Here is a 20356-nt window from a genome sequence, read left to right on the forward strand (position 1 = left end):
TTATTTTTCTTTTTGCTGTTATGAAAACGATTCTTGCTTTAAACCAATGTACTCGGGCAGGCTGATGGCAACCCCCTACAGGATGCTTGCAAGCGGCATTTTGCCCAACCCCCACGGGACAGATACAAAAGAAATTTGACTCAGGGGCCATAAAACCTCCCCCCTACCAAGAGTCCTGTGCGACCCCCACGGTGAGACCATCCCAGGAGGCCCAGTAACAACCACACAAAGCAGAGCACGACAGCCTAGACGACTCAGCAGCCAATCAAGGATTCATGAAGGGACACCAATCAAGGCATACGGAGGGAGTGAGTTACTAAGGATTATAAAAGTTCGCTCTCTGCAAACCGTGGCACAGTGCATAGAGGTATGCTTGAACCTCTGCCCATCCAGCGCTGTCTTGACTGATATCCGCTTGCTTTTTTTTAATAAATTCTTTAATTGGATATACGTCTCTGATTGGATAATGAGGCTCTATTTATAACACATGATCATATATTGTAACATAGTATGTTAATGTTGTAAAAATGTGATAAAATAAGCCTTTAGTAGGCCACCAGTGTAATAATTGTTTCTGCTGTTATTTTATGTGATATTGCATGTCTTTCGGGTTATCAACATGGCACCACAAAGAAAAGAAATAAAAAACCTTTAAAATAATATAATTCAAAATTTCTATGAAACATCCCATTTCCTAAATTCTACAGGAATAAGTACAAATTCATCGTCCAAATCTACAGACAATCTTGGCAATCTCAGTTTACATATTTACAAGTGTAAGATAAAGTACTTCAGAATGAGGGATTCTCCTGAAACAGGATATATTTTATTTTCAGGTAGCATGAGCAACATACACTGACACTGACCTGCCTTTCTTGAGGTTAAGAGGTAGCTTCTCTACCTAGGTAGAAAAGATATAATAAATGAAGTACAGTGGTGAATTTTTCAGTGTTGTGACTATATTATTAAAATACATTTGAAAAGATGCAGGTACTCTGTCTGGCATTTAATTCCCCATCTTTATTCATCTGCTGAGATTTACAGCCCTTGATTCAACATGGCCACAGTTGCTATACACGAGATACCAATCAGGTGGAAGACCCACATAGCCTTGGCTCCTCATCTTCATTGGCTTTTTTCTTCTTCGAGATGTCTCTGTTATATTGGCCTTTCCACAATCACTAAAAATTTTGTATAAAATCCCAATACCTTCCAAGTGTTTTTCACTGTGTCTTCTCAGTCCTTACTAACCTTCACAGCCTTGGCCCAGTACTTAACCTACAAGAGTCAAACTGCTTCTATCCAAAGGAGTACAGAAAATGTTTGACAGTGTTGCCAAGAACTTGGCAGCTGAAAAACTGTAAGGACCCATAGGAGGGCTTGAGGAACGTGACATTTCTTTGCAGGATCACTGCACAGGTTATGTGCAAATTCTGAAAATTGAAGTAGTCAAATCCCTGATATTTATTTTTTTATGCAGCTGTCTAAGATGGGACTTGAGGTCAGCAGAGGGACTTACTTTCCTCTTGAGTGTTTTCAGAGTGTGTTGGGCCCTCCTGTGCCCAGGAGCCATGTGTGAGTTCTGTGTCTGGAACTCCTAGAGGAACAGAGATGATGGAATGACTAACATCTACATGTGGGCTGTCTTCAGCTTTGTAGGACTTGCTGAAAACAGTGGTGGCATCTCAACCCTTCCAGATCTGGCCAATTTCAGCCCTACTCGTCTTTCAGTGTGCTGCAGTAAATACCAAATGATGAGAAACTCTCTGGAGCCTGCCTCCCCTGGCAGCAAGGCTGCAGGCTTCAAACGAATCTTGGCTGTCTCCCAGCGCAGGGCTGTGAGCCCAGACATCAATGAATGACCCTCTTCTGCCATATAGGCATAGGACACACATTCCTTTTGAGGGAAACTGCTGTGAGGTGAGCTGTTCAGCTGTCCTTGCATTCAGTATTCTAAAATAATGCCCTTGTGTTTTAAGGAAGATGTGTTATGGAGATAGTAGACTTGTACAAGACAGGTTTAAAGAAACCAGGAATTGTGGGAGCTAAAGCAAAGCAGGGCTGTGTATCTCTCCCATCTAAAATGAGTCGATAAAAACCCCAAAACTCAGTGTTATTTCACTTCTCTACCTATTTTTTGCCTGCTAAAAGCACTTTGCAGCTCATTGACAAGCATTGTGTCAGTGAGAACAAGGTGTCTATGGGACATAAGGGCTGCCCAAGTAGAGCCTAAATCTCTTCTTCCAAGTCCTGGACAACATTCCTCTTACTCCATTCATTTAAATGACAATTAACTCACAATAGAGGTAACAGAGGGAGGGATAAAAGTATGCATAGAAATTATTTGACTGGTTTGCATTTTCTAACCCTTTTTCCTCAAAATGGAATTCTACTAGTTTGAAAACAAACCAGTGGAAGATTGCAAGTCAGAATTATAATTTTATAATTAAAAATTAATTAAAATTAAAAATAAATGCAATAATACAAGAAAAAACACTGCCAGAGTCAGATACAACCTGACACCCTGTTAGTCAGCGTGGTGGTAGCAGTCCAAATGAAGTAATTCAGTTGAAGCAGTGATGCTGTGGAAGGTTTTGTCTCCACCTGAAGGTCCAGTGGTAGCTCTTGTCCTGTGGGAATCCAGTGGACAGAGGCTCCCTGTGCAGTTCCAAGGCCAGGTTATATGCAGGTGGGAATGCTTGGCTCCTCCCTCCTGGGTGGAGCATCTCACAATAGGATGAGATAATTCCATGAGTCATGCAGTTGGTTCTTGATGGCTCATTAACAGTTATCAGGGGTGAGCCACTGCCCCACCTGCTTTCACAGCTTTTGGAGGTGGTAATAGAATACATCTATATTGCAGCCTAGGACAGGAATATATATGTATATCGATAGAGGTATGGAGTATCAAGCATGCAGCCATCTATGGCATTTACTTTGGCTGACAGACAGTGAAAGCGCAAATTTTTTTGAGTCCTGGTGTAAAGCTTTCCTCATATTTGGATAGTACTTTGTGGACATCCAATACTGTCAGTTCTGACTCTGGATCCTGGCATCCAAGCCCTGTAGCTCTGCTTGCCATGGTGTCCTCCTCTGAGTTTATTAAGTGTAAGGCTAGGACTAGGTCAGCCTGCTGAGATGTGGGAATACCTAGTTTTATGTGTCACTGGCATTTATGGGTTACTGAGTTGGCAAAGAAGCTCATTTATGTAATACAGCCTGTACATTTCAATGTGCCCCAAGGGGAGATATTTGCTGCAAAGCACTGCCAAAAATACATGCTTAAAAAATTAGTAGCTTTGGGGGATAAAAATTGAACTTGAGCAGCTATAAGGATGATTAGCTCCTTAAATCTCTTCTGTGAATCCCATTAAATTCAACTTCTACTGTCTGAAGAGCTTCTGTCCTCTCCTCCTGCCAGCTCCCTAGATAAAGGAAATGTGTAATGCTGGACAAAATGTTATTCTAACAGAAGGCTTCCCTCATAATTAAAAATGGAGAAACACTCATCAGTTTCCATATTACATGGGATTCAGCTCTATGTACAGACATATTTCTGACCTGTCTTTGAGCCAGTTTTGCATTCCCTTTACTGAACTGCAGAGCTGTTCATGAATACTTGACAGCTATTGACTTCCTACACAACCTCAGAAGCAACCAAGGAGAATGTTTAGAACACTGCATTTCCAGAGAGTGTTTTTTTGTTGTCTCTTTGTGTAGAAACAAAGAAAAGTAGAGCCTTAAATTGTTCCTTTTTTTGGGCTTAAAGATACTGCAATACTCTACTATGGTGCAGATGGTGAGAAAAAGGGCCTGTTGCTGGGAATATCTGGTCCCTTTCATAAAAGTTTGAATTCACTGTGACCCCATCATCCCTTCTATGTTTAGCTGAGCTATCTGGACCCTGAAGAGAACATGGAATCTGGACTGTCTCTAAGATGCTTCCATGCACACTCAGCTTGTCCTTCTTGTATGCAAACTGAAATCTAGAATGCAGTTTCTCCCCATCTCTTACAACCTGCACATACAGTGAGTATTAACCCTCTGACCTCCCAATGGCACCTGTGGAGACTCTCCATATTCATTTTGATGAAAAGAATAGACACAAGTGTTTTAGGCTCAGATTTTAAGAGGCACAGAAGTCCTTAGTGATTCTCATAAATACCTGTGTGTGGTCCAGGTTCCATAGAAGATGACATGAGAAGTTGGGACAGGGTTGGTGAAACCCTGGATAAGGGTCTTGTGGAGTTGAAAAATGAATCATCTCCTGGAAAAAAAAGGGTAAACACCTGAGAGAAAAGAAGGTTCTGGTTTTAATGTGGGACAGACATTTTGAAAAAAATTGTTCGAATGGTTATCAGTTGTATTACTAATCTCTGGCATTTATTGGTAGCATTTCTCACAAATACAGTCATGCAAAACCACGCAGTTTGTCTAATTGCTCCCTTCATGAGCATGTGGCCACAGTTCATTTGAATTTTAATCTTAACTGGGGCGATTTTTTTCTCATCCTTGAGTCAAATGTACTTCCCCCAGCCCTATACTTGCACTGTACGAACCCCAGGAACACAGGCTGTTTGACTGCCAGCCAAATCCTCATTATCCCACTGACTATTCCAATCACATACTGACCAACATGTCTGAAAGGGTCAAGGAAAATAAAGGTCAGGAGAGGGTGGTGATGTCTGCTGGTGATGTAAACTTGTGTCCTCACAGTGGCGCTACAATTTCATCACTGCACCTGGCTCCAAATTACACTAACAGGTATGTGGAATCTTGGAGAATTGACAGTGTGTTCTTGGGAGATAAAGGAACATTTTTTTAATATGAGGAGGGTGTCTGGGTTTGCCTCATGATACGTGCATGGATAATCCATTTCTTACAGAATTAGTCTCTTGCATTGTAAGACCATCATTATTTGTAAGACCAAATAATCACCAAATGCCAGATGTGACAAAAAATATAATCACCCTGATTTTGACCCCATTTATAATCTTGTGTTAGCTTTTTATTTAATACACACTTACAACTGAGCCCAAAGAGTAAGGAGGTTTTATGCCATCATGACAGAATGAGTACATATTGTGCCCCCAAATCTCATAATTTCAATAAGGGATCTGATGAATAAATAAAATTTAATGTAAGGTCTGTATTAAAAGGTTGCCTCCTTTTAAGTCTCCTCTGACCTATAATCTGCAATTATCTCATATGTATTACTGCAAAACAAAGTCTTGATTATATTCATTAGTTTATAGTTTGTCCAATGCAATACTTAAAAGAGATCCAAATCTCATTTTTATTTTCTCAGGTCATCCCTTTTATTTCCATGTCTAAAACTTGGTGAAATTTTGAGCTACCTTGACACAGCTTCCCTACCAGAAAAGCAGAAAAGGCTGTTGGAGTGTGGTCTCCTTTGTGGATAAAACCAACACTGAATTCCTCAGGTCTGATGTTGCACAAATGCTGGTACACAACACAAGAGTTTAAGTAATCTATCTGAAGGCAATTCATTACAACTCTAAGTATCCCATAGAGTCAATGAGTCGTTAATTTTATCATCAGACAAACTGTTTGTCAAATTCCTCTACCATGTCTTGTACCAAAAATAGAATATCTTCTCTCATTACAACTGAAGAGCTCTCAGATGTGAGCACTGAGTGTGTTTGTAATTAACTACAGCTTGTCTTTGTTCTAAACTCATTTTTCCAATATTAAAGCAACATGCTGTTCTGCAGCTCATTACTACAGCTATAAGTTGGTAATGTTTGCAGGGGCAAACAGAGCACTGCAACAGTACATGTGCCACCCTTCCTGAGTTCAGCCTATACCCCCATCCTATGGTAATTTTATCTGAAACAAACCAGTATAAATGCTTAAACAATTTCAATGGAAGTATTGTTACCTAAATTTTCAATTCCCAAATTGCATTTCCTAGAGTGTTTTGACTTTGACACAGTACCAAGATGTTCATGGCATCTCTGTAGGAAAAGGATAAATACATATTCATGCATTTCATCTTAAATGACAAGTCAGAAAAATTGTTTTAAAACCACATTATTGACGTGGGAAAGACAAACACTAAAAAGTTAAAAAGTGCTAAAATGAAACCTTCCTGCTCAAGCTTAATTTGCTTTTTTAAATGCATGGATTATAGTAATTTTTGACAAAGTAAGCAAAGACTTTTCTCCACCAAGATGTTGTCTCAGTGAGCATATGCTAGGTCGTATGCAAAGTAGCATCGTGGACCTACTGTGGGAATGGTTTGGCACTATTTAATAGGAAATGTTACTCACAGAGCTTCCACCAGTGGTGTCCACCTGATGCTGTTTCCCCTGCCAGGCATTCCGGGTCTCTCCAGCAGTTCTAACTAATAGCCCTCCCATGTCCACCTTTGCCCTGTCTGGTCCAGTACCAGTTTGGTCAGCACAACAGACCTAGGCAGATATTGAGTCAGGCTGCTTCTAGTGCAATACCAGGACCTCAAAGTGAGGAGAAGGGTGTCCTAAGGTTAGGCAAAAAAAGCAGTTTCAAGGAAAGTTTGGCTTTCTACAGATAATCTGGGGCAAACACAGATTTCCTCTCTGTTGCTTATGCAACTCCAGCTTGTTACAGAACAGGGAGTATGAAGTAGGTTTGAATGTGAGGATGGCACACAGGACCTCTGAGGTCAAAGCTGTACTAGTAAATTAAACACTCTCAGGGTACTGATACCCACCTGTCTGCACTCTTAAGTGATAGCACAGTTTTGATCTGGACCAACAAGCACTCTGACAAACAGTTCACTGTCACCATTAGGAAACTAGCACAGCCAGGGACCTTTCCCAGCAGGCAGTAGCAATGAGGCCACCCTGCTGTACAGAGAGAGATTAAAATGATGCCATGGGCAATATCAGGCCAGCTGGTCTCTGAATCAGACATCAGGCACATGTAATTTTTTTAGCCTGAGTCTTTATTCTGACTGAGTTGTGCTTATTTCACCCTGACTCATTACACCTTTAACCTGTAGAACAGTGGCAATCTTTACTCACTTGGGCAGTCATTTGCCTGAGTTTGACCAAAATCACAGAAGGAACAATACAAAAACTACATCCCCATCTAATAAGAAGACCGTTTCCAAAGGATAAACTCCTAGGGTTTTCTAAAGATAAACATCAACATTTTAGGAATTTGCTAAAGACTGTATTTGGTCATGGAAAATGTCAAGCTGCATGCCTAAAAAAATCCTGATTTGGAAATAATATAACCAAGTTCCACAAAATTTCCTAATGCAAATATAAGGTGACATTGATAGTACAATTGCTCCAATATTGACACCTGTAGGAAGCTCTTTAGCATAAGGAATAGTAAGGCTGCAGAGATTACAGTTACTTTTCTTTAGTTCCACCAGCACAGAGCTGAGAGGTCATCAGCCTCAGGGGTGTTGAACCTGTGGTGTGAGCAGCCCTTCTGTTCTCTCCAGCACACTGCTGCCTAGTAATTTATATTTGGGATATATTAAAGCCTTAATTTGCAACAACTTAACCTTCCTTTTGGTCAGTTGGAAAACATTGCATTCCTTCTCCAGAATCTCTTAAAAAGGCCAACTCACCAAGGGGGAGTGCTTTGGAAAGCTGCAGGAATAGCATGTGGGCTGTCACATAAGGTGTGCGCAGCTGGTGTTCAGCAGCTGTGAGCTGAAAATCAGTATAGAGCGCCAAAAAGACTGCTGCCAGGCTACTAGCTTGTTGGATTTTGTGTTTGGAAATTTTTTTTATTTTGCTTCCTAACAGTGACTCTTTCTGGTCTTGGCTTTTTGCTTTCTGTTATACATGGCTTTAAAATTCTCATTTGCTATGCATTCATTACTGGCAATTCCATCTTTTAAGCTTTACTGACGTCAGGTTTGTACACAGAAGGAGACTTTCTGGCATGCAGCTGCAGCATTTTGCAGAGATGACTGGGTCTGTCAGAAAGTATCACCTAACAGCATGAGTGTCACTGCTGATGCCTGAAATGTGTCCTCATGTGTTTAAAAGCCCTTAATGCAGTTGGACTTAACTGGACACAGCTGATTTTCAGATTCTGCTTGAAAAAGGAAACTGAATGGAAAAATAACACATGATCTCACTTGTCATACATGACCCTGGTCTATGGGTGCTTTGGGGCCAGTTACGTGGTGTCTCAGTGTTCTCTGCCACAGGCACTGCAGCCACAGGCCAGACCAGGAGCAGCCTGGTCACAGCCTGAAGTGTTTATCTGCATCTGCTTCCAAGGCAGTCCTTGCTTACCCACATAGGAACAATTTGCATGTTGCTTCAGCCTAAGCCAGACACTGAGGGAATAAGAAGTGACTTCTGCCCCCCTTCTGATTTGCACTCGGTCTGTTCTCTGATCTTTTGTTTGTTTTGTATTCCTACTGTGTTATGGAATATCTCATAGCTATTTGAATTCTCTTGCTTGGAGCACCTGCTTCTTTGGAGAAGAGAATTTAAATCATGGTAAGGGGACACACTGTTGTTCTCAGTGTTAACTCGAGAGAGCAATAACCCTGTGGCATTCTGGGATCTGCATATTTTCCCACCTATGCATTTGGCTTTTCATGTCTATAGTTTATTTATAATGCAATTTCAGTGACTGCAGTCTGGAACATATCAGTTATCTGGAAGCCACTGAAAAATAAGTAAATATGCACATTAAATATTGATGTATCATTTTCCTACTGTATTTAAATTGCTAAGCTGGAAATTAGAAGCTTCATGCAGCAAATTTCACCATGTAGGTAGTTTCACTGACCTCATCAGCAATGGGGAGGCCTTTGTGTGTAAGGGTTTTTCAACCTTTGTGTGTAAGGGTTTTTCAACCTTTGTGTGAGATATCGACAAGAAAGTCAACAGATTTCTCTAACAGTGTCTGCATTTCAGTGCTTAGCAGTTTACTTTAGGGGAACACAACAGTTTTATCTGTGATGCATTTTAGCAAAGCCACATTCAGAGTATTACTTTTTAAAAATATGCTGATATTAAGAAATACAGGCATGTACTGGCTGAGTAGTTACAATGCAATTATGTTGCACACCAAATTTACAAACACTCTACAGTGCACAAAACATTTAATATTTTTTATGTATCTTTATCCACACCCCCTACCCCACCCTTTTGGTAAGTTTATGGGGTTTTGCCTTGGAAAAACTATGGAAACCTGCTGGGGATTCAAAATGTCATGCTAAAGAACAGAGAAGTATTGCACTGTTACAAAATGAGTAGAATTAACTAGCATCTCTTTTACACATAGTCTTTTTTCATCTCAATGTGAGTTCCAAGGAGCTATCTAAAAACATGTTTATAATGAAGCTCTAGGGATGGCTTCATAACAACCTGTTGTTCAGAGAAAGGTTCTTCAACCTCCTATTTCAGGACTCCTATGTATCTGGGCAATATTCATAGAACTCGCAGAAATCTTCCTGTGATCCCTAGTTATTCCATTAACTGAACTTACTCTGTTTTATATACAAACTATTTCCTGTCAAACTTGATGAGTTTTTTTTAAGATGGTTAAAAGAAATACAGTTCTATGTATTTTCAAGGGTCTCTGTGTAGGGCAAATTTCTAGAGTGTGGTCTTTATTCATCTTGATTGGCTTCTGTATTCTGGATCCTCAAGCAATCAAAAAACAATTAAAACTTTATGCACTTGAGAAAACATTGTCTCTAGTAGCCTCAGAGCTAAGAGTTTTCTTCTAGTTTTCTCCTGCAAGTGACTGACTAAGAATGATTCCAGCACTGTGCAAAGTAATATTCAGAATGGAACTTGGTAATTAAATGCTTCTGCTAAGTGGGTACATATACTGTGACCATTAGCATGGGATCTGACTGTCATATGCAATCCCAGAACACTGTAATAGAAAGGAATATACTAGGGGCAAAAGCTGAAGAGGGAGCAGGTGAGAAGAAAGAAGGGTGAGGGGTAACAGCCAGAAATCATGGAACCAATCAGGATGCCTGATCCTTCAAGGGAAGCACTGCTAAAAACCTGTATATCTGGTGAGGTTTCAATGCTATATTATGTAATGTAACACAATTGTTGAGTCCAGAGGAAAAGAAAACTATGTGATTTTGTAGGAAGAAAACTGATTTTGTAGAGGAAGGCAGGGCTAAATACTCAAACACTGAGACTGAAGAGTGCATTCTACTCTTTTCTTAATTAAAGAATAGTGTTTTACTGAAAATCCTGACACAGGAAAGGGAGATATTTTTGAGAAAAAAATCTTAGTACTGGAAGTGACATGTTCCTTCCTTTTAGATTATTTTTTAAGGCTGAAAATACAAATATCTGATAATGAATATGTAACTCCAGACATAGCATGAACCAGAGCTTCACATTTCATCTGGAGGGCCCAAGGGAAGAAATATTATGCTTTTCAACATAACAGATCATTCTAATTCACAATAAACACCAGTACACACCAGTTTCAGTCAATTGACTCTTAAGCTGAAAGATACGTGCCCTGATTTTACATATTAATTCCCTGGTTTTAACATCTTTTGCATGATCATACTTCCTTCTTTTGGGGGCTGTCATATCAGCTTTATTTATAATCTCTGCCTCCTAGTTTTATCTGCAGCTGACAGCTGTAGGAGTTAATTTAGAGGTGGAGTGAGGTCTCCCTACTACCCTCTCGTTCAAACAGTTGCTGGTCATCACAGTTGTTTATCTAATACTGTTATGTGAGTGCTGTTGGACTCTGAATACAAACACATCAGATAAAATTTTTCTTAGAGAATAAGGATATTTGCCATGCAGAATTTTCCGTCTGAGCTATTCATCAAGTCTGCGCCTAGTCAATGGAGAAAAATAAACATTTCTGTTCATCTCACCCTGATATGGACATCTACAGTAAATTAAATTAATTACATCCTAAAATTGCCTAGTTTCTCTGTTCCCTGTGAACAGAGATCAGCAGGAATTGTGTGGATGTACACATTTATACCGTAGACACAGGAAGGTAGGTGAGATTAATCTAGACACTGCCTTGGTATTTTCAACAGTTCTCTCTCTTTCAAAATCGACAGGTTATGCTATGGGTGAGCAGGTCCCAGGTAGGGCAATAAATGAAGTAGCCACTGTTTGTGTTGCACTATCTTCTTACAGAAAGCAGCAGATGTTTCCATCATCATTCAGTTAATGCAAAGTAATATGGGCAAAATAAACTTTACAGCTTTGAAATACAATATTGCTATGGTCTGGATAACCTAAAAATGGCACTGAAGATACCCAGGACTTGGTTTTGCTATTGCCTACGGCTCTTCAGACAGGAAAGCAGTCTAGTTGAGATTTAGACATTAATAAGGCAATCAATCTCAAGGCTGAAGGAGCTTTAAAGAGATCACCTACTACACACAAACTCCCGAGGAAAGGTCATCTTTAGTGGGATTATTCCTGTCATTACAAAGCTCCCAAGCTGGATACTTCAAACCACTAGTATTTAAGCTGATGCTTCCTAGTTGTAATTTACAGCAACTACTTCTTGTCTTCTCTACTAAGGGCTTGAATAACCACTAATCTCCTCTTCTACCTTTTCCATAATAGACTGCTGTCATGTCACCAGCTAGTTCCCCATTCTCCAGGCTAAACAATCACATTTTTTCTGATATTTTCATATGACACAGAGATTCTTCTCAGCATGTCTCAGCTCTGTCCAACTGCTCCACATCCATTTGCTGTCATGTCCAAAAACAGACATGGTACTGTAATAAGACCTTGCCAGACCTATGGTGGGTGGAATGACTGACATACAAATTCTGCATGCTGCTGTTTATAAGTCCCAGTATAATGTTTGATTTTCTTGCAGCACTATGACACTGCTTGCCTGTACTTAGGAGTCGTCTCGAATAACCCACAGATCCTTTTCTATAGTACACTGGTTTTCTTCAGATGGTATCTCCACTTGTCCACTGTGCTTTGAACTACCACCTGTCCTCTGTCAGGGTAACTCACTGCCATCCAGACCATCTTTGAATTTAGTAAGTGTGATGGAGCAACAAAAAAGAGTTGAGTCTTTGCATGCATTGTTCCCCAGCCCCCCACTCCCTTTCTCCTTCTCTGATGGCCAATGTGGTTTGCCCCAAGATGAAAACACCAGGTGGCTATTGCAGGAGGAACTGTCTAGGTGCTTGCAGAGTTACTGTGTTCTAGAAATGCCGGAGATGAAGCGTTTGCCATTTACTTTGGAGAGCATCAACCTTCATAAGGGTATAAAATGCTGCTGAAGACTGGGCCAATGGGGGAAACTGGTGTCCTAAGGTTGCAGGCAGCTTCCATGTGGACTGCCCCCTCCACACATACCCCAGCAGGGACTCCTGCTGGCTGTGTTCAGCCCAAAGACAGGAAACACTCCCTGTTGTATGCATGAATGAAAAGCACTGATATCCAGTCAAATGCAGAGATAAAATCCTGAAGTAGCTACATAGATGTTTTGTTGCTTTGTAATTGTGAATTCTACAAGGCCAAAGACTGTGAACCTGTATATTTCTAGCTGAACCAGTTATATTATAACCCTTTAGACATAAACTGTTGACCAAATCTGTGACTAAGTGGAATGAGCCACACCTCGAAGTTTAGAAAGCAAAGGTGTCTCTCTGAAGCTCATGACTAAAGAGGAGAGACCACAACCTGAGTGCACTATAATCCATTTAATAGATGATAGAGTTGTTATTTATATGCTGCATTGGCAGTATTTAGATGCTGTATTAGCAATAAATCTAATCATAATCATCCATATAATCACTGTGTCCTACTTCTCGTGTCTGGCCAAGAGCCTTCTCTCTACTATTCTGCCACCATAAGCCATGATGCAGCTCAATGTGATTAGTCACAAAAATATTAGGAACTAGAGAAGCATTAATTGTCAACTGTAATTGTTGTGGTTTTTTGCCCTGGGAGGCATTGTACCTGCTAAGAACAAAAAGCACCAAACCACCAAGAAACAAATCCTAACTTCACTGGAGCATTTTATTACCTCTCCCTTTATTTCTTCTGTGTACTTTTAGAAGAAAAATACCTTTCTTGAAAAAACATGAGCAAAAAAAGTATAATCTGTTGAAGTGGAAGTTTCTATTTGAGTTTAAAGGTTAGACTTTTATTAGAAGATCTCAACTACTGAGCAACCAATTTGCACCAGTCCCATGAGAATTCTTTATATTAAGTTTTGTCATATATTGCTGAGAAGATTAAAGACTTGCTGGAGCTCAAAAAGAAAATATTTTATTGGATGAAAATTAGGACATAGTGCTTTCATTATTTTCTTCCTGATTAAAATTGTTCTAAATCCATTTGTACACAGGAACATTCATACATGCATGTATCTATCTTGATATCATCTATCTCTGTCTCTCTCTATCATCTGTCTATATCTTACATGCATACACAGTCAAAGCAAGGTGAACAAACAGATTTCAGATATGGATGGAGGTTTCAGGGTTGTAGCCTTGTCACTAGCACTAGCAGATATCTATGTTACTCATGTTGTAGATGTAGGGCTCCAGCATGCTTTGCAACAACTACATTGTCACATAAAAGCTCACCATGGCATTTACACAATGTCCAATCTTACCAGGACACAAGGAGAGAAAAACTGTACTAGCTGTAGTACAACTTTGGAACCTGATAAACTGAGGCTAGGCTACCTAAGACGGGATATAAGAACACAAAGATAAAGAGAAAATGTGGTATTTAAGCAGGGCTGTTCTGTTAATGAAATAAGAATTAAAACTAAGTGAAGATGATGGTAGTCTTTGGTTATGTATTTTGATGCTCCTCCAGTACATCATTTTGATGCATCTTTTCTCCTGTACTGATGACCGTCAGGCAAATGTTCTGGCAAGCAGTAAACTTCGCTGCATCTTTACCACTAAGCTGATATTGTGGTTGTTTTGTTTTAGAAATTTCAATGGTAAGATCTTCTCAGAGCAGCTTTGCAAGCACTGCAGCATTCCAGCCTCGACACAGGCACACCCATATTCCTCAGCTGAAGAAAATGGCAGTAACAAAAAAGCCACCCACTACTGACCTTGATGGCAACTAACAGCAGAGATAACAGTAGACATACAACATTTAGCACTAATCTTTCTCCTATTTCCTCCCACAATCAGGCAGGGCTGTATCAGCTGTACACTGTCCTGTCAGGCAGATTTCAGATAAGATTTAGGAACCAGAGGTTAAATCCCACATTGCTAATAAGCAATGATTAACAGGCTAGTGTAAATATAAATGTACTAAAAGTCCAAGGTATCTTCACACCTTAGGGGAAATCATCCAATACTAATGCTAAGTATATAATACACAAATACCTACTGTGACTGAGAGTCTTCCATCCAAAATGCTCTTTCTGAAAGAGATTCTTAAAATATCATCAAAGAATAGTTCAATACTGTTCAGAAAACTGGAGCATACTGTAGCCTCTACAGATATGCTGAATCCTACTGCACAGAAATTCCTCTTCTTTGAAGTAAATTAATTCTTTCTTTTTGTATGTCTGATGAATATTTTATTTTAAAAAGCAAATAAAAAGTGACATAGAAATATGCATTATATATTTCCCTCACAACATGATGCTGAAAGAACACAAAAATCCAGAGGCCGAAGTAAAGATTATATTTGCATTATTACTCAGGTTTGAATGAAGTGACTTTCTTTGAAATCTGTGTATTTTCTTGTGAAAGCCTTACACTGCATGATTTCAAATAGCAGAAAGTGCTTAAGTTATCAAGACAGGAGAACTAAGCTCCATATCTTTCACAGTCTGTGTTACTGTGCAAGCCACTTCAGTAATTTTCATTTTAAAGACAGTAGATGTGTTCTTTATTCTCCATTCACCCAGCTTGAAGTGTCAGTCTCACCCCTGATTTTAGGTAATCTTATCTACCCTCTCCCTTCCCTATAAAGAATATGGAAAACATTTAGCATGTTTTCCCAGGGTATCTAGTATGCTGAGATATTTGCAATTTATTTAGTAATTTCCACATGTAATTTTGTATCTTAGATGCATATACTAAAACAAAGATACTAAAATCTTGTCATACCTGTATTTTTGGAAGAAAAGTTTTGAAGACAGGAACCCTGGAGAACATCAGGAGCTGCACTCATGGTCACAATGAAAAAAGAAGAGGAATTTTTACTTAGCACCACTTAGCTGTAAATTATGTCTGAATCAGTTGATTGTTTTGAACACAAAGAAGTATTACAGAGATGCTGTATCACATATATTCACTTTTTATAGTGAATGAGAGAGGAATTCTTAGAAGAAGACCCACTATGCCCTTGCAAAAACTTAATGCATAAGAGTAGGGTGAGAAAACTAAGGTAACACAATACCTCCTTAAAGACATGTAACAGCAGTATGTACTAATACTCTTTTTGCATAGTGTTTAAGCAGATTTTCACATATCCTTAGAGAAAACTGAAATATCTTCCCCATACATGAAACTGTCAGTAAACGGTAGAATTTTGTGTTCATGACATGATGGTCTCTCACCTGGGCTAAATGGGTAACTGTGGGCATCAACAGTAATCAATAGAATCAACATCAAGTGTGAGAAATGGCCAATACAGGGCCATACAATCTACTTTCTAAAAATTTTGTTTTGGTTTTCTCCTTTTTTTGCCATGCAAAGGCTGTGTCTGTGCATCTGGCTATATGCATCCATAGAATATGGACTGGACTGGTGAGAGATTGTACTTTTGACTCTGGAGAGAATCTGGGTAATTTCTGCTTCTTTGAAATTGCACTTTAGTCGCCTGTGCTGTGGTACAAACTCGATGTCCTGGTAATAGAGAAACTTGATATCCTGGCTCACAAAGAACTCCATGGGACAGTTAAATATTTTCATTTGAGAACAACCTAATGTCCAAAGTTGGACTGGTATCCAGAGCATATGGTACCACTCTGTGATCAACAGAGTGTAAACATATTATCATGTCATCCTCTTAATTTCTCTCCTGCTCCAGTTCTTTGTCAGATATTAATATTTTTGTTTGTACAAAAAAACCTGTCTGAGCCCTAAGCTACTTTTTTTGCCAGACCTCAAGTTCCTAATCCCTTCTGAGGGGGATATAGGGACAGTATTCCCATTACACAAATGGTTGAAAAAGTTGTTTCTCGATAAAAGTATCTAATTTTGTCCTTTAGCATCTTCAAAAATGTCTGAATCATTTTCCAGAAACATTTGATTCATGAAAGAGATCAAGCATAGGAAATAACAGCCTCAGTGACTAGACTTCAAACTATTGAGAACAGACTCATATGATACAGAATTTAATTTCAACATTAAGTCTTGCCGTATGCTCTATTTTAAGCTCTATAATTAAAATTGCCTTTCCGATGTGTTCCATTCACTCTCCAAAGCTTGGAATTCAACAAGAATAGCGTTCAGCTCAGTTAAGTCTGACTCTAAAACTAACTTTCATTTGAAAATATTTAATATCATGGGAAATATTTTGCATCATTTGGGAGCAATGAAAAGGAACTTGCATGTGTCAATTTCATGGATGATAGGCTTGGGTATAGCCAGAGTTCAAATTATCTCTGCAAATACACATCTGGAATTCAAATAACCATGGCTTTTAAAATGGATTGTTAGCAATTGTTGTTAGCCTCCTTACAGCAGCATAGCTGCAGCAAGATTCTTCAAAGGAATACTCTTAAGCTATTTTCATGCATTACCCTCAATCAGGTAAGACTCCACAGCCACAGAACTGAAATGAAAATTCATTGTTTTTTGTAAAATTTGCAGTTGGAATGATATTCATTCTTTGCTTTTAGTAGTATCCCAAGGCAGCACTGGAGTGTAGAGGAACATATGGTCATTTCTGTATGCTTACAAGAAAAGCCATTTTTCAAATAAACAGCCATTAGCAAAACAATAGGGGCTTCTAATCTTATTAATCCTCTAAAAGATTGCTGGGACTGGGTAGGGGTATATAAAGCTCATACTGGCCTCCGTCTTCAATTTATTATAATAACAGAAAGCTGTTGTTCCTGCTTCATATTCCCGACCCCCCCCTCCTTCCATGGTGGATGCTATGAGTGTTGTGAAAATACAAAGTGAGGTCAGTGGTTGCTGTTCCTCCACAAGTGCTGCAGGCTGCAGCTGTGTCTATTTCATCCTTATGTTTGGATCCCAAATGACTTGTGACCCCTTCCAGGAAGCAAAGTCCTCATAGGAATCAAGTACACATGGATGTAGGTATGTGTATGAACTAAAATATACATTGATTGTAGGGACAGTGTTATGGAATAATGAGCAGCTGATGAATACAAATGCACAGGGTGCCAAAAGCCCTCTGTCTCTGCTTTTTGTGTGTCTTTCTGTTCCTGTTTTGCTTTACTGACTCCCTGGCTCTAGTGAAGGATTTTTGAATCAAGTAAAGGGAGAGACAGAGACGTTCTGTGCAGTGCAGAGACACCCACTGGTATATTTAAGTAAAAAATAACCCTGTCTCAAAATGTGTAAGACAGCCATCTTAACTTTTGGCAATGAAATCAGAAACTGAAATTACCGAATATTAAGGAGGAACATCCTTCAGAGAGTATTTTAATGGTTAAATACACTGTGGCAGTATATACTAGCCCGTGCTGTACATCAGAGGGCACATGCCAAGCAGGCCAGCACTTCCTTCAGCAAATCATCCTACAGCTGACTTTGTGTTTTAGAGCTTCTAGCAGCAAAATGCAGCCTGAGGCAACTGAATGCCATTCCGAGCAGTCCTAAGACTGCTCTAAATCCTGGCAAGGCCTGAAACAGTTTTATGGTCCTCACCATAAGAAAGCAGTTAAGGTGTCTAAAAACTGAAGTTTATGTGAGGTCTGTGCCAGAGATTCAAAGCTCATTAATACTTCAAACGCCTTCTGTTTCATTACTATGTACTGTGCCAATATTCATAATCTAACCTGTTTACCTCAATATGCTATTTATTTCCCATTTTTTTCTGCACCTTTGATACCACCCAATTTTCCCCCTTGCATGTAATCTCTGTCCCTGCTGCTTGGAAAAGACACCCATGATGCCAGCTCTTCTCTTCTGAATGTTTGTGTACACATACAATACTCAGTACTAGATTAAGACACAGGAATTAAAGACCCAAGTCTAAATCTCCAACTCCAGAATGAATTAATGAAAGTCTATTGGGTTGGGGTTTCTTGTGAACTGTCTTTTTTGTCTTGCACAACAAGCATCTGACCCATATGCTTGTGAGGGTTTGAGCTCAATGAACCTGACATAAACATATTTGGTGCAATCAGCAAACAGTAGAGCTGTAAAGTCAGTGCTATCTTGTGTTTTAGAGTTCAAATGCTTTCAGACATGTGAGAACTACCCAAGACGACAGCTATAACTGAAGTAGTCCTCCCCTCCTTACTTCAAGTGGCTGGAAAAAAAAGGCTTCAGATGTCTCTCTACTGCAGAAACCTGATTTTTCATAAGGGGAAATAGATGTTGCTTTGGTGTTACTCCAAACATAAGGATTGATCATGAGGCAACAAGGGGCCTCAAGCAGAGGGCCTTGGACTAACTGAAGTATTTCATTCTGTGGTCCTTACTGTCATGCAGGTGGCACAACCTAGTCAAGTGTTATTTCTGCTGTGCATGTTAGTTACTGTGTCTTATCTGTCACTCTCTGTAAATACAAAGTGCCATGGTTGCAGCCCTTACTGCCATCAAAAATTGCATTTCATATAGAGGGTGAACCCATGTCTCAACATTTTGCACCTTCCATGTTGCAACCCTCATGAGTCCTTCCCGCAGTCATCACAAATTTGGCAGCTCATGGCCCTTTGGTGGATGATGTCTCCACTCCTCTGGACCTGTTTGCTTTCTACAAGAGGGTATGCAGCAAGCCACATATTTGGGGTTCTTTTACCTCTGGGAGTTTTGATTTCTGCAATTTGTAATGTGGAAAATACAAGACTTGGGCTCAAGGGACAAACTGAGGCTTTAAAAATAAATGCACAGTATTTGAGGTAGTGAAAAAGAATTATTAAAAAAGAAATACGGTCCTACATAGAAGACGCCAAGTTCAGAAAATAGAGACTGAAGACAAATCGTGACATTTCAAAATCATTCCCTTAGTCTGTGAGAAGGGTATTAATTGAGAATTTGAACCTGACCTTGCTGAGCACATCCCTCGGGGGTCTCGAGCATCACGACTCTTGCCCAGCTGCACCCTTGAGGTCTATCCCATCTCCCGCCTCTTCTTCTGCAGTCTAGTGATGCCGGCGCAGTTGAGAGCCCTGCCTGGAGGAACTGGCAGCAGCTTAAACTGGGCTTCACCCGCCCTGTGGGCATGTGCAGCGCGCACGCCTGTGCCGTGTGGCTGTGCCTGTGGCACTCTGTGCTGCGTCTGTGTGTCTGTGTGTCTGTGTGTCTGTGTGCCTGTGTGTCTGTGTGCCTGTGTGCCTGTGTGCCTGTGTGTCTGTGTGTCTGTGTGTCTGTGTGCCTGTGTGTCTGTGTGTCTGTGTGTCTGTGTGCCTGTGTGTCTATGTGTCTGTGTGTCTGTGTGCCTGTGTGTCTGTGTGTCTATGTGCCTGTGTGCCTGTGTGTCTGTGTGTCTATGTGTCTGTGTGTCTGTGTGCCTGTGTGTCTGTGTGTCTGTGTGCCTGTGTGCCTGTGTGTCTGTGTGTCCGTGTGCCTGTGTGTCTGTGTGTCTGTGTGCCTGTGTGTCTGTGTGTCTATGTGCCTGTGTGTCTGTGTGTCTATGTGTCCGTGTGCCTGTGTGTCTGTGTGTCCGTGTGCCTGTGTGTCTGTGTGTCTATGTGCCTGTGTGTCTATGTGCCTGTGTGTCTGTGTGCCTGTGTGTCTGTGTGCCTGTGTGTCTGTGTGCCTGTGTGTCTGTGTGTCTGTGTGCCTGTGTGTCTGTGTGCCTGTGTGCCTGTGTGCCTGTGTGTCCGTGTGTCTGTGTGTCCGTGCCTACGCGTGTGTCTCCGTGGGAGCGGCAGCCGGTGCTGCACAAGCTCTCTGGACAGCGCGAGGTGCTGTTCTGCCTGCAGTCATATGTCACAAACAGCGGGACGGGCGCGGACGGAGGGATGCTGAGCCCGTCCGGCCCTGCTCACCTTCGCCCCTCCCGCTCTGCAGATGCCCCTCTCATCCCGCCCCCCGCCCACCGCAGCCTGCCGCCCGGTGCGCGCCTCCGCGCCACGGCACTCCTCACCCCGCTTTCACCCCACGGCTTCCCACCCGGCTCCTCCCGCTCCTCGGGAGCAGGGGACAGGAGCACCTATTCCCGCCCGCTCGCTCCCCGCTCTCCCTCACCTCTCCCCGCTCTGCCTCACCGCCCCGCTCGCGCGCTCCCGCTCGCTCGCGCGCGCACGAGTGACATCACCCCCG

At 40.9% G+C, this 20356-nt stretch overlaps 1 long non-coding RNA gene across 1 annotated transcript; it reads right to left on the reverse strand.

Moving 5' to 3' along the window:
* Positions 1–866: 866 nt before the first annotated feature.
* On the reverse strand, positions 867–20310 carry LOC146443364 (uncharacterized). The gene is made up of 4 exons (XR_014847030.1): positions 20282–20310; positions 15056–15109; positions 4166–4267; positions 867–901 (listed from the first exon to the last, which is right to left on the reverse strand). It is a non-coding gene; the product is annotated as an uncharacterized LOC146443364 (long non-coding RNA).
* Positions 20311–20356: the final 46 nt, after the last annotated feature.

This window comes from Lichenostomus cassidix, chromosome 1Aa, assembly GCF_008360975.1.
Source record: "Lichenostomus cassidix isolate B80296 chromosome 1Aa, HeHo_3.0, whole genome shotgun sequence".
Classification (NCBI taxonomy): domain Eukaryota; kingdom Metazoa; phylum Chordata; class Aves; order Passeriformes; family Meliphagidae; genus Lichenostomus; species Lichenostomus cassidix.